Source organism: Arvicanthis niloticus, chromosome 14 (genome assembly GCF_011762505.2).
Source record: "Arvicanthis niloticus isolate mArvNil1 chromosome 14, mArvNil1.pat.X, whole genome shotgun sequence".
Lineage (NCBI taxonomy): Eukaryota > Metazoa > Chordata > Mammalia > Rodentia > Muridae > Arvicanthis > Arvicanthis niloticus.
Window position 1 is genome coordinate 58,396,821 of NC_047671.1, and position 12,573 is coordinate 58,409,393.

The window sequence follows — 12,573 nt, forward strand, 5'->3', positions numbered from 1 at the left end:
TGCATCATAAATAAATTCTTCAGTCTTATGTTGAACACATTTGTTTTTAATTACAGTTTGGTGAGCTTTAGAAAACATTTGTGGCTTTTACTATTCCAACCTCTCTGGAAATTAAGTTGGGATGGTATTAACACATAGATCATACTTAGATGGACATAGATTTTTAAAGATTTAAGAACTTTCTATCTGTAATATAAAATTTCATAATTCTGAGCCTGGTCCATGTAAATTTTGGAGGCTTACAAAATTCATTTTAGGGGATCTGAATACAAAGTAATTAATTGAAATCTCTACATTATTCTACAATTTTACACCTCAGTGTGCTGGCCATTGTAAATGAGGTACTTCAGGGTGGTTTTGTACTGTGTCACAGAGTCAATATTTATAATATTTTGTTCATAGATGATCTCTGTAAGACTTGCTTCCTTCAATTCTCAGAATTCTGAATTTCACTAGAGAATGCTAAGATACTGAAACCTTGAGGTCTTCTCATCTTATCTCCACCCCACTCCTCTGTCTGCTTGTTGTGTTCACTTCAAGAAATAATGTCTGGCTGGTCAGTGGTGGTGCACGCCTTTAATCTCAGCACTTGGGAGGCAGAGGCATGCGGGTTTCTGAGTTCAAGGCCAGCCTGGTCTACAGAGTGAGTTCCAGGACAGCCACAGCTACACAGAGAAACCCTGTCTCAAATAAAAAAAAAAAAAAAGAAAGAAAGAAAAAAGAAAAAAGAAATAATATCTGGTAATGTACCTCATAAAAGCCCTATTCATTTCACTTTTCTATTGTCTCATTGTTCGATTTGGGTGTGCTCAAGCCCAGGTCCCACATAACTTATGAACTTTTATGCCCTTCTGCCATTTTATGCAATTCTGATTGTGAGAGTGTTACAGTTAGCATCAGCTGTCAGTGACACACTTGAGAAGAAGAAACCACTACTGAGGAGTTGCATCTATCAGATTAGCCTGGGGTCGTAGTATTTTCTTCAAGGATAATTGTTGTTGAAGCACACAGGCCACTGTGGGTAGTGCCATCTTTAGGCAAATGGGCTTGGGTGCAGCATAAGAAAGGTAGTTGAACTTGAACAAACCAATGGTACTTCTTCTTAGTCTCCACTTAAGTTCCTATCTCCAGGTTTGTGCCTTGAGTTCCTGGACTGCCTTTTCTCTCTGCTGCACTGTAAACTATGCAGCAAATAAGCCTTGCCTCCACCAGATGCTTTGGTCCATGTTTTACAATAGCATCAGAGCACAAACTATTATATACAGGTACTGGGTCTTTCCAGAGTGTGGCTGTGGCTCTGTGCATTCAGTGGGTCTTCTGTAGTTCCCTCTCTTTGGCAGGAATCTACTCCTTTTGCAAAGTTTTTCAGTCTCTTTTATGTTCTCTAAGTGTCTAAGGACAAAACAATCAGTTGTATAAATATATCTACTTTCCTCATGGAACTAGTATTCTTTGCCATTGGATAGTCCTGTCTAAGGAGTTTAGGAATGTCTACTCTAGATCCAGAATTCATAATTATGACCCTTTGTGTTTTCACATATAACCTTCTGCACTAAGATGTGTCTCTAATTTGGAATATAATGTTAAATTGTCTTTTAAGCATGGATACAGGCTTCACCATAATGTCTCTTCACTGCCTTTCAGAGAATATTAATTAATATGGACATGGAAAAGACATAGGAGAATGAAGAGTGGAGATCTATAAATGTGAAAATTGATAATTTCTACTATAAATCCAACTGTTCAGAGACCACTGACCCCTACAATGTTAGTCCTGAGAGCCAGTCATGCGGTATTGGCTCTTGAAGCAACCTAACACTTTTCTTTGGCGTTTTAACCATCACATGGTAATGTGAATATTCAGAGCCAATTTTGAGTCTTTACCCACTCTGCCATTCCTATGAAGATATGGATACAGCTGTGAGAGAAGAGTCTGGAGGATGGCTCTTAATCTTGATTTCACAGGAACATAGATTTAAGATTAAAGAAACAATGAAGTAGACCAGGTAGTTCATTTTTGTTTTTCTAAAAAATATTGGAAATGGGTTCTTTCTTTTAATGCTCATAGAAGATTGAGGAACTTTTTAAAATCCCATCTATTATTACAAAATGATAGAGACATAACCTTAGTAGACTGAAAGTCATTCCAGGAGGCCTTTTGCACTCATATTTGATGTGTGACCTTGATTTTTGTTGTGAAGGCTGAGATGATAACCGGAAATGAACTCTTTCAAATTTCAGTGCTGCTCAAACACAGGCAGGGTACTGAGAGGGTAAGGACGGCTGCAATAGGAGCCCAGATGCTCCTTTAGAATGGATTCTTTCCCTCCTCATCCCCATTTCTATTACTGTCCATGTGGGTGGAATTTCAAGTGAATGCTTCAGAACGTGATCATACCCATTCTTCCTTTCTCAGAAACACCTATTAGATTATGTTGTTAATGTAATTCTCAATTTTATAGTCTATTACAATATGGCTGTTGGAATGTTGTTTATGTTTTGGCTCAACATGCAACATTAGCAGCTCTGAACAAATAGATCTGAAAATTATTCTCCACATTAGGTTTCCTTAGCCTCCCAAAAAGCTAGCACAAATGAAGACTGAGAATTCTGGAAGTTGAAAAATTTAACATTTTCTAAGCATTTGAGAAACAGGAATGTTCTGAATTGAGACTTAGTAGTAACAAAAACAACACCAGACAGCAGTGATACTGCTAATGACTTGTACCTAACTTGCTATAACTCATACATAGATTTAATTGCTCAGGTACTATGTATCTAGTTAGCATCAGTGTGGATAAATATCACTTAGAAGCTGCAGGGACAAAGAGGGCATGGGGAAAATATTTTCTGCCTTCCAAAGTGTACAACACATTTTCAGAAACATAATTATTTGAATGAACAAAAAATATAGTTCCATGGTTAGTAATAAATATTTTAATACAAAATTTTATAATTAATTATACATCACGTTGTACACTGAAAAAGACTCTCAATACATATCGTGTGAAAAATTATCATTACTATTATCACATACTTCAAAGAAGAGAATTGTGTAAAGTGATGTATTCAGAAAGGCATCATAGGGAAATAAAGATTTGAACGAGATCCTTGATAATCAGGTAAGATAATATCAAAGGAAGACTGATGTATTAGAAGAAATGGAATATAGGATCAAAAGACTGAATACAAGCCCTTTCACTTAGGAGTAGTTGTATGATTATTGATCCACTTAGCTGTCTTCTATGACAGATTTTCTTTATCTGGAGAGGAGTAATATGGAATCTGCTAAAACAACTGACTCATATTTTATTGATCTTTATCATCAATACCCAACAAAATAAGTATGTGTTTTGGGAGCACAGTCATGTGCATGCATGCATGCATCTGTCTGCAAATGAGCACATGTGTATGGATATGAAGACGAACTACTAGCACAATCCAGAAGCACAACATTATTTTATTCTGTATAAAGCCAATTAAGCTTACAACCTTGGGTTGAACAGGTATCATTAGCAAGGGCATTTCTGAAAATTTTCAGCCATCTGAAGAATATGATCATCCACAGTGCATCATGGGAGGAAGGCCTACAGATGGAAAGGAAGGGTGAGTTGAGGGTACAGCTGACAAAATCTCCCTGACTCCTTTCTCTTCCCCTTTTAATACTTCTTTCTCTTCAATACCAATTCTCTCTGTGTTCTGAGCCTCCTGTTTCCTGATAGTTCTGACCAAGCCTGGGGAGATGGGTTACCCTTGGCTTTTCTTTCATGGCCCCTGCCTCACAGCCATCATCTGTTTTGGGTGGTAAGCTTTCATCTAAGAGTGTAAAGTCAGAAACTGCAGATTGGTGTAGACAGTGTGCTGTGGAGAACAGATCTGCAGGTGTGTGCTGCAGGCAAGAGGATTTGTCACAATGCTCTCACCCCCCACATAGAGATGTTTTCTCTGTAGTCTTGTTTTCAAGAAGGTTCCCCATAAACCAAGAAGGGAGAGAATACTCTGCTCTCATTAACATAAATGGAATAAAAAGAAAAGAAAAAAAGGGAGGGGAGAAGGGAGGAGAATGGAGGGCAGGAGGGAGGGCAGGAGGGAGAATTAAAGGGCTGAGAATTGATAGGAGCATCCAGGATTCTTCCTATCCTGTAAACTCATACGACCAAATGGACAATGCTGAGAGTATTATTTTAAGCTTTCCTTTTCTGGTATTTTTTGTCTATGACTATGTCGAAGTGGCTCATTCCATGTCATTCTTCCTTTCGGTCAAAAAGATTATTTCATTTCTCTTAGGTCTCAAAAAAATCCCAGGATGCTTGGTTAACTTAGGTGCCAATTTAAAAAAAAAATTTAATTAAAATCTAGGACTCTAGACTAGGTTCATTCTGCTGCCAGTTAGAGAACTAAAAGTGGGGAAAAAATAAGCACAGCAGGTGCCACAGACAACAGCAAACAGAATCATCACCAGTTGATGGAAGGCCCCCAAATCTAGTCTCTTCTCAGGATCTGGGTGTTTCTAAAAGACTCTGAAGAGTTGTTCCATTCCTAAATTATGGTTGATCAGTTTGAAGGAATGTAGGATAGTTGATTGGCCAGAACTCTTCCTCTTTGTACTTGTTCAGCAGATCCATGAACATGGGTTAGGCTAGAGGCAGACAAAAGCCACTTTGTTACACTTTCTAAGTCTTTGTGGGCTCCCTCCTCAGCTTTGGTTTGTGAAGTTTAGGTATTCCTGTGTAGCACATGTTGTTTTAGATTCCAAAGTCCTGAATTTCAGGTGAGCATTATATACCTGACAAGTACTCTTCAATGCAGTTATGGCTTGTAGGTTTTCTTGGTTCTCCTTGGCTCTATGGTAATTATGGTTTTTATTTTATGTTGCTTACTCATGAACTCTGACACAGGAGATCCAGGCCGATTTGAATTCTCTCATGGAAAGCTAGCAAGACTGAGGTGAAGTACAAGACAAGATCCAATGGTGACAGAAGAGCCTTTCACTCCTAGAGACAAAGTAATCCAAAGGTTTGGGATATAAGAATGTCCTTGTGCTCAATATTCCATACCATGGTTATGTGTCACAACTATGTACATGATGGGTGACACAGAAGTGCAAAGATATACTAAGGATATTGACATGATGACGGAAGAGCTGTTACAAATTTTAAATAGGAATCTGTGGTGCTGATGTTATCCTTCAAATCCTCACTATAGACAGAACTGTGTCCCTTGTCCTAACTGTATACCACAGTTTCATAGGGGCTGCAAAGAACCTGAGGTCTCAAAGTGATATGTTGATAAAGCAAGTTCATACACCCTGAGTTCCTGGAATTATACCCTTGTTCTTCCCAGGATTCTTTGTTCCCAGTCATCTATAAAACCCTTCCATTAACCAGAATAGTTAAGACTCTTTGGCATGTGTGTTTTGTCATGGGAGGCCCTAGCCACTCTGCTTTGGGGCAGACAGAGCATAAATCCAGTTATTCTACCATATCTCCAAAGAGGACAATATTACTAGGCAACTGCTAAATTCAATATAAAGGTATCTTCTCTTCTCCATCTAAGGAACCACAGTGACTGCACATAATCACAGAATTGCCTTACCATAGGATCAGCTTCTTGTCTAGACTCCTCTCAATTTATGAAGCTGCAATGGTTGTATGTTTATGTTTGGTTTAAAAGAATTCTTCATGGATTTTATCAGGAGAGGACAGACACAATCCAAAAGCTTGATTCTAAAGGAAAGAGAAAAGACAGTCACTCTGCTCACAGTGACTTAGTTACTCTGCTCGCCATGCAGACTCACCTATGGTCTCCTCTCAGAACAGGCTGCTAGTCATCAAACATCCCTCAAAATAAAAGGCAGAAGCTACTTGCCCTGGATGCTCTTCCTCCAAAACAGAGATCCTGAAGGTGTCTGGGGCAAAGTGGGTTGTTGAAATTTTTAAATATAGATAAGAATAAAGAAATATAATTTGTAAATTCCCAAAAGTGACCAATGTTTAGAGAAGCAAAGCTCTATCATTGTGTGTGTGTGTTTTCCTTTTTCCTTTTCTGTCCTTTGTTCTTCCTCCTCCCCATTTTCTTGGAGCTATGTATTTTTCAGCCTGAAAATTTTGGTTAGCTTTGGTTTAGGATACACGTCTTGGCTTATCACCAATATCCAAACTCTCGGTTCTGAGGTACTGGAGCACTTCCTACGAGCTGCGAGTGCATGAACCAACAATTATATTTTAAGCTGCACTTAATGTTGAAGTATGATGCAACAAATTGATCTTCTATGTCTCCAGTCAAGCATGGATTCACCTCTGACATGAGAAAGAATTGCTGCAGAGGGGCTATATACTTCCAAAATAAACATGGGGGGAATATCCATAGCAAAACAAAAATTGCCAATATTTTTTGTTTGTTTGTGTTTGGTTTTTGCATTTGAATTATTTGGTACTGAGAACTAACTGGAAGCTGAACAGAAACATACCTAACAACCTGTGCAGATCACCCAGCCTTGTGTCAGCTCCCTCTGAGAGATGCCTATTCACGGTTCTGCTTGGTAACCTGATGATTTTTATTAGAGAATAGAAAACATAATATATTCAAATATGCGAACACAAACACATCTAGCAAACTGCTTATTCAATGCAGTGTCTAAGACCTATCTGCACTTGGCTCTTTATTGGATCTCATCTTAATCATGGCTCTGGAACAAAGGAGAAAAAAAAATACTTCTCTTTGAGAAGATCAAAAACCCTGCAGTATTCCACAGCTTCTCAGCGGCCTTGGATGGAAAAGTGTGGGATTCTTGTTGTATCTGAGAACAGATAGCCTCCAGAAACAACTTACAAGTCAGGAGCAACACTCTTTTTCTTTTTAATTGCTGAAATCAAGAACAGAATTCAATTAGAATTTTGAAAAGTGTATACTGAGAGAATGGAAAGGAAAAAAAAACAGAGAGAAAACTGTCCCACTAAACATAATATTTCTGTCCAAGATATTAATTAAACTCAAATATAATTTACCAAATATCAAAAGACTGTATTACAGACAATGATGCCAGAGATACTATTTTAAATATGCACCCCCCCGTTATGTAAACAGGACTCTATCGCAAGGTTCTTATTTTGAGATATTTTCTTGGCCCTGCAATAATGTCTCAAATCCAACATTAACATTTTAGTAAAGTTCCCAATTTATTCTTTGTTGTCTCATATCAGGTAAGAATATTCAGATATTGAGGTAGAATTTGGATGCTCTCTTTCTGAACACCCCTGAAACAGGGCTTCCTAGTTTCCCTCCTGCCAGCAAAATCAAGATCTGGTCTTTCTCAAAAGTTGCAAGCAGCCATGCTCCCCAAATTGCCTGCTATCCCCAGCTTAGCTGCTGTGTGGCGATAGTCCCCTTCAAATGAGCCAGCTCTTGTTCTGGCTCCCCAGGCTTCTGCCTTGTTGCTTGAAATGCTTCTCTGGCTGTCACTGTAACAAACAGTTCTAATTGCTGGTTGACTGTTAGGGGGGAATTTGCAGCAGGCTGCAGTTGAAAGCTTTCATTCTGGATACTGGAGGCAAACAGCTCCTTCCCTGAAGAAACAAGGAAGACAATCTTGAAGAAACAAAGTAATAAATAATAAATCATTTTCCATGAAGCAGAAGGCCAACACACTTCCCGAAAGGTTGTAGCCTGTACTGGTGTTAACGTGTTTTTCTTCAGGAAAGGAAGAGAAGCACTGGCAGGTTTTCTTGGGGTTTTGGTTGGGACCGTGGAGGATGGAATCTGCTTTTGTCTGTGAAACAGTACAGGGTAGGCAGTGATGTGAAATTGTAAACTCTCCGATTTATTTTCATGGCAATCTGTGAGATGGGTCCCTGGAGGTAAGTATAACAATTGCAGCTGAATTGGCCTCCCCCTTCCCTTTCTTACATTAGGAAGATTGCAAACTCTCAAATTCTAATAAAGTGCCTAAGTAACCTATAGGGCACTGGGGTGGTCTGTGTGCTATTGAAGAAACCTCTATCATAGCGGAAGGAAAAATGAGGAAGCTATACTATCAAATTTTACTACCATGACAGAATTTAGGTTACAAAACATGATGATGTCTAATTTGGGGATTTAATCAGATACCAAGCTTCAAGGACAGCAGCTGCTGCTCTGATAGCTTGGATAAAATTATAAGGCCTATCTGTTCTTATGCTTCAGGGCACAATGTGATCACCAGCTGAGGTCAGGAGGAAATGTCCCCACTGGCTGTCTTACACAGTTATATCTATTATAAGAGATTTAACATCCTTCCCTAAAGCATCTTATGCTACTCATTACCAAATAAACACAAGTGTACATCATGGCCTTCTACTGGCAGACAGGAGTGTGTATTCAGTATGTTGGAATACAGGAGCCTTGATCTGAAGTCAGGGTCTAATGGAGTTCCTTGTGCACCAATAGGAGATAACTCTCAGATAGTGAATTTGGTCACAGATTCCTTTTGTGTAATTTGTGACTAAAGCATCTTTGCCTTTGTTGGATAGTGACACTTGATTATGTGAACAGTGTACTCTAGAATGTGTGATATCATTGTTTATCCTTTCTGTAGAATGCACACTATAAGCAAGAGCTTAAAGTAACACATATCCAATACTTCTTTTGAAGCCATCTTGGGATAGGTTGGAGTCTTCTAAGATGATAATCCAGTTGTCAGCTGTGAATATGATTCTTAGCGGGGGTGATGAATCCACTTCAAACTTCCACTGGTTACTGGCAGGTTCCACTGTCTTGCGGTACTGAGACTGAAGGCCCCACTCTTCTCCCAGATGCCCACTACCCAGAGATCTCATTCAGTTCCTGCAAGTCACCCACAAATCATGCCGCATGACCCAAAGACAGTTCATGAAAAGTGAGTGAGCTTTCCTCCAGCATTCTGTAACATGTTCCTATACAAGTGAGAAGTACCGTGCATGAGATCCCCCTCCCCCACATTCTGTTATATGTTCCTTTACATGTGAGAAGTAGAAAGTAGAAATGACAGATGCTCAGTGTCTTCACATGTCCAAGAAGCAAGGAGTATTGGCTACTGACAGCAGCAAATTTGGATATGAACTGGGAATAGCAACTTACCTATTTCCTTATATCTATTAATAACTACTTGCAAAGGAGGACAAATGACTGGAAAAAGCACTGTAGGAAAGACATGGGAGGCATTTGTGCCCATTCTACAGAGGTGGCTCTCACTCTGGTAGTCGCAGGTGTCCCCAGACATTGTGAGACTTCTGTGCATTTTTATCTAATGTCATAGACTGCATCTGACTGGTGATAGATTTCTCCCACTGAGACTAGAGGCAGATGAGACTTGTAGTCTCATACTCTAACCTTCTAAGGGCAGAGGTAACATCATGAAAATAGACATTGACTGAGAAGAGAAATGAGTGGACCCCCATTCTTGAGAAAGCAAAGAAAAAAGGAAAACAGGGTGTGAATTATGTGAATAACATTATGGTGTGTGTGTGTGTGTGTGTGTGTGTGTGTGTGTGTGTGTGTGTGTAGTTTTCTTGTACTTTCAGGTGAATGGTATGTGGAGTGATATGTATGTATGCATGGGGATATGTGATGTGTATGTTGGGTTGTGTGTTGCATGTAGTGTTGTGTAGAGTATGTAGGTGATGTGTAGTCTTGATGTTGCATTATGCATTGTGTGTATTACGTATGTGTGCCAAGTGAATGTGTTTTACTGTGTGTATATCATACCATATGAGTCTATGTGTGTGTTGTGTGCTTGTGTATTTATGTGTGTATAATATGGTATATAAGTATGTAAGTGTATACTTTGTGTGTGTAGTGTACTGGTGAGTTTCTAGGCATATAGTGATTGTATGTAGTACCATGGGTGTCTAGACATGTGCTCTTTGTGTATAGTGTATGCTGTATGTGTAGTGTAATATGTGTGTCTACATATGTGTAATTTAGTGTGTATATTTAATTGTATGGTGTGTGTCTTTAGCGATGTTCTACATGTGTTGTGTGTAATATGTGTCTAAGTGTGTGATATGTGTGTGTAGTATGTGTCCTGTTGGATACTGTGTGATCATAGTACATGTCTAAGTGTATGTTGTATGTGTCTATGTTTGTACTGTGTGTATAGTATGTGCCTAGGTGTATGTTGTATGTTTAATAAATGTCTAGTTTTGTGTTGTATGTCTAGAAGTATGCTGTGAGTTTAGTGTGTGTCTATATGTATGTTGTATCTATATGTTTAGATTTGTGCTGTGTGGGGAGTGTGTCTCTAAGTGGATACTGTGTATGTGTATTCTAGGTATGTGCAGTTTGTATAGTATGCTCCAAGACTTGTGCATGTATAGTGGGGTCTAGGTGTGTGGCCTGTGTTTAGTGTGTCTTGGTGAATGCCTTGTATAAGTGTTCTCGTGGGTATGCATAGGTGTGTGTGGGGTATGTGTGTGTGCTGTGTGTCTAAGCGTGTGCTGTGTGTGTTCAGGTACATAATATGTGACTACATTCTTTTATCCTGGAGTTTATAGCAGAGGCAGGAATGATTGACAGGCTCATTCACAAAAAAAAAAAAAAAAAAAAAAGCATGTCAGAACTGCACCTCTGCTCAAATGCTTCATGCCCTTTCAATTCTACAATACTGGCTTTGCTTCTTTCATACCCATGTCATCAACATTCACTTAACTAACTAGGCATTGGTGAGTAGACATTTTCTGTTGTCTTCAATGCTCTGTTATTCTGGTTATTGGCCAGGCAGAAGTGCCTTAGTCGGTTAGGCACACTCGGGCATTGCTGAAATCACTCCCGTTCTGATAGAGGTAACAAGAAAAGGGTGGCTCTGGCAGTTTCAGAATCAAGACAGACATTCACACAATGCTGTGCTTCTGTATCTCACATGAATAAGAAAAATGCTTAGGGAAACACCTGCCAGTGCCTGAGAATAGATGCCCACTGACTGGACTGGGAGGCCGTCTCTGGGAAAGGTACCAGTGGAAAAGGTGTCTCATCCACACACAATGTCCCCAGAGGGATGATGAGTGTGTCTGTTGTTTGTCTTTGAGTCAGGACTCTGGATTTAGCTGTGGTGGAAAGTGTAAGAAGGGGAAGAAATGCTGTGTCTAAACCCCTTCACTACAGAACAGGATTCTGTGGTTTGTATGCTGTTCTTGTCAATTTTCATCGTATTCCTGTATTTTGGAGCCTATTTTTTTCCCCTCGCTTTAAATATTTTATTGAATCAAACCCTGTCAGGAGCTCAGTGCAAATCCGTTATCTTCATGTCAGACAGGGAGGGGCTATCACTTGCCTATGAACTACATGGAAAAGATTTGCATACTTCTAAGGAATTTCAATAGTTTACACAAAATATCATCTTCAGCTGGGGTTTGAGCGTTTTTCCATCAAGTACTCACACTGCCCTCCACTAAACAATCACATTAGTTATTCCCTTGTGTCCTACCGAAAAAAAAAAAAAAAAAAAAAAAAAAGACTAACATATTGAGAAGCACCTGGCTCCTGGTATGACAGTGCAATCAGCCGATTCTCTTCTGGACCTAAAAGAGAATGCCAATGCTACCCTCAGAATCTCATGGTGATCAAGCTTACAAGTCTCCTTTCTAACACAGAAATTGTTTATTTTTCACTACTATTTTATTTCTATTTAATTTTCTCACGTGCTCTTTCCAGATTTATAGACATTTATTAAAATCTCAGCTTCACTTCATGGATTTACACTCCTCTTCCAAACTGCACACGAACTCCTCATATAGCACAATATGGATGCTGGAAAGAACAAGTTGTCCTGAAAGAGTAAAATGAAAATAGAGTAGAAATCGGCTCTGGTGAGCAGTCACCAACCTTTACAGAACTGTGTTTTTCATTCTCCTGTCCTTCTGCAGTTTCTGCTGGGCTCTTTCGCTTGTTTGTGTAATCATGGGCTTATCATATGTAACTGGATTTGCTTAACTTCAACTAAATTTGTTAAAAGTTACTCAACTTCAATGCTATCTTGGCATAGTCAGCCATTCACCATTTAAAACAAACAAACAAACAAACAAAAATATGGATAGATCTAGGATAGCATTTAGGTCATCAAGTAAATGTATAACCCTTTTCTATGTTTCAATAACTCAGGGCTGAGTTTCCAAGAACAATCCTGCAAATTATAAAATGACCCAGTGTGAGGCTGACCAAAGAATTGGTTCGATAAAAAGATTCCGCTGCTTAGTCTTTCTGAAATGAATAACTATTGCCTAATATTTTCCTATTCATAATTTTACATATCAACCCTCAGCTAGTTCACACCTGTAACAAGAAGCTGCCAGCTATAGTAGTTCCATTTGTATTGTCTTCCAGTATGCCAGTAACCAAAGCCTAGGCCAGATCTCCAGTCACATATACCTTAAGTTTTAATGGTTACCATGGCAATGAGAAAAAGGCATCACAAAATGCACAAGCTGTTAACATGATGCAGAAGCCAAGGGAAAGAGCTAAGAATAAACTTCTACAAATTCTCGATCATACCACATTTGAGAAAAATCTCTCCTAACCCTGCATGCTGTCCCAAGAAAGCAGCTCAGTAATATCAGTGCTAAG

General features: G+C 39.1%; 1 long non-coding RNA gene across 2 annotated transcripts in view; it reads right to left on the bottom strand.

Annotated features, from left to right (window-relative positions):
• Positions 1-4,737: 4,737 nt before the first annotated feature.
• LOC143434356 (uncharacterized) overlaps positions 4,738-12,573 on the bottom strand; it is a 67,301-nt gene continuing 59,465 nt past the window's right edge. For both annotated transcript variants that reach the window (XR_013103806.1, XR_013103805.1), the window contains one exon: positions 4,738-6,865. This is a non-coding gene — a long non-coding RNA (uncharacterized LOC143434356). The remainder of the gene's footprint in view (positions 6,866-12,573) is intronic.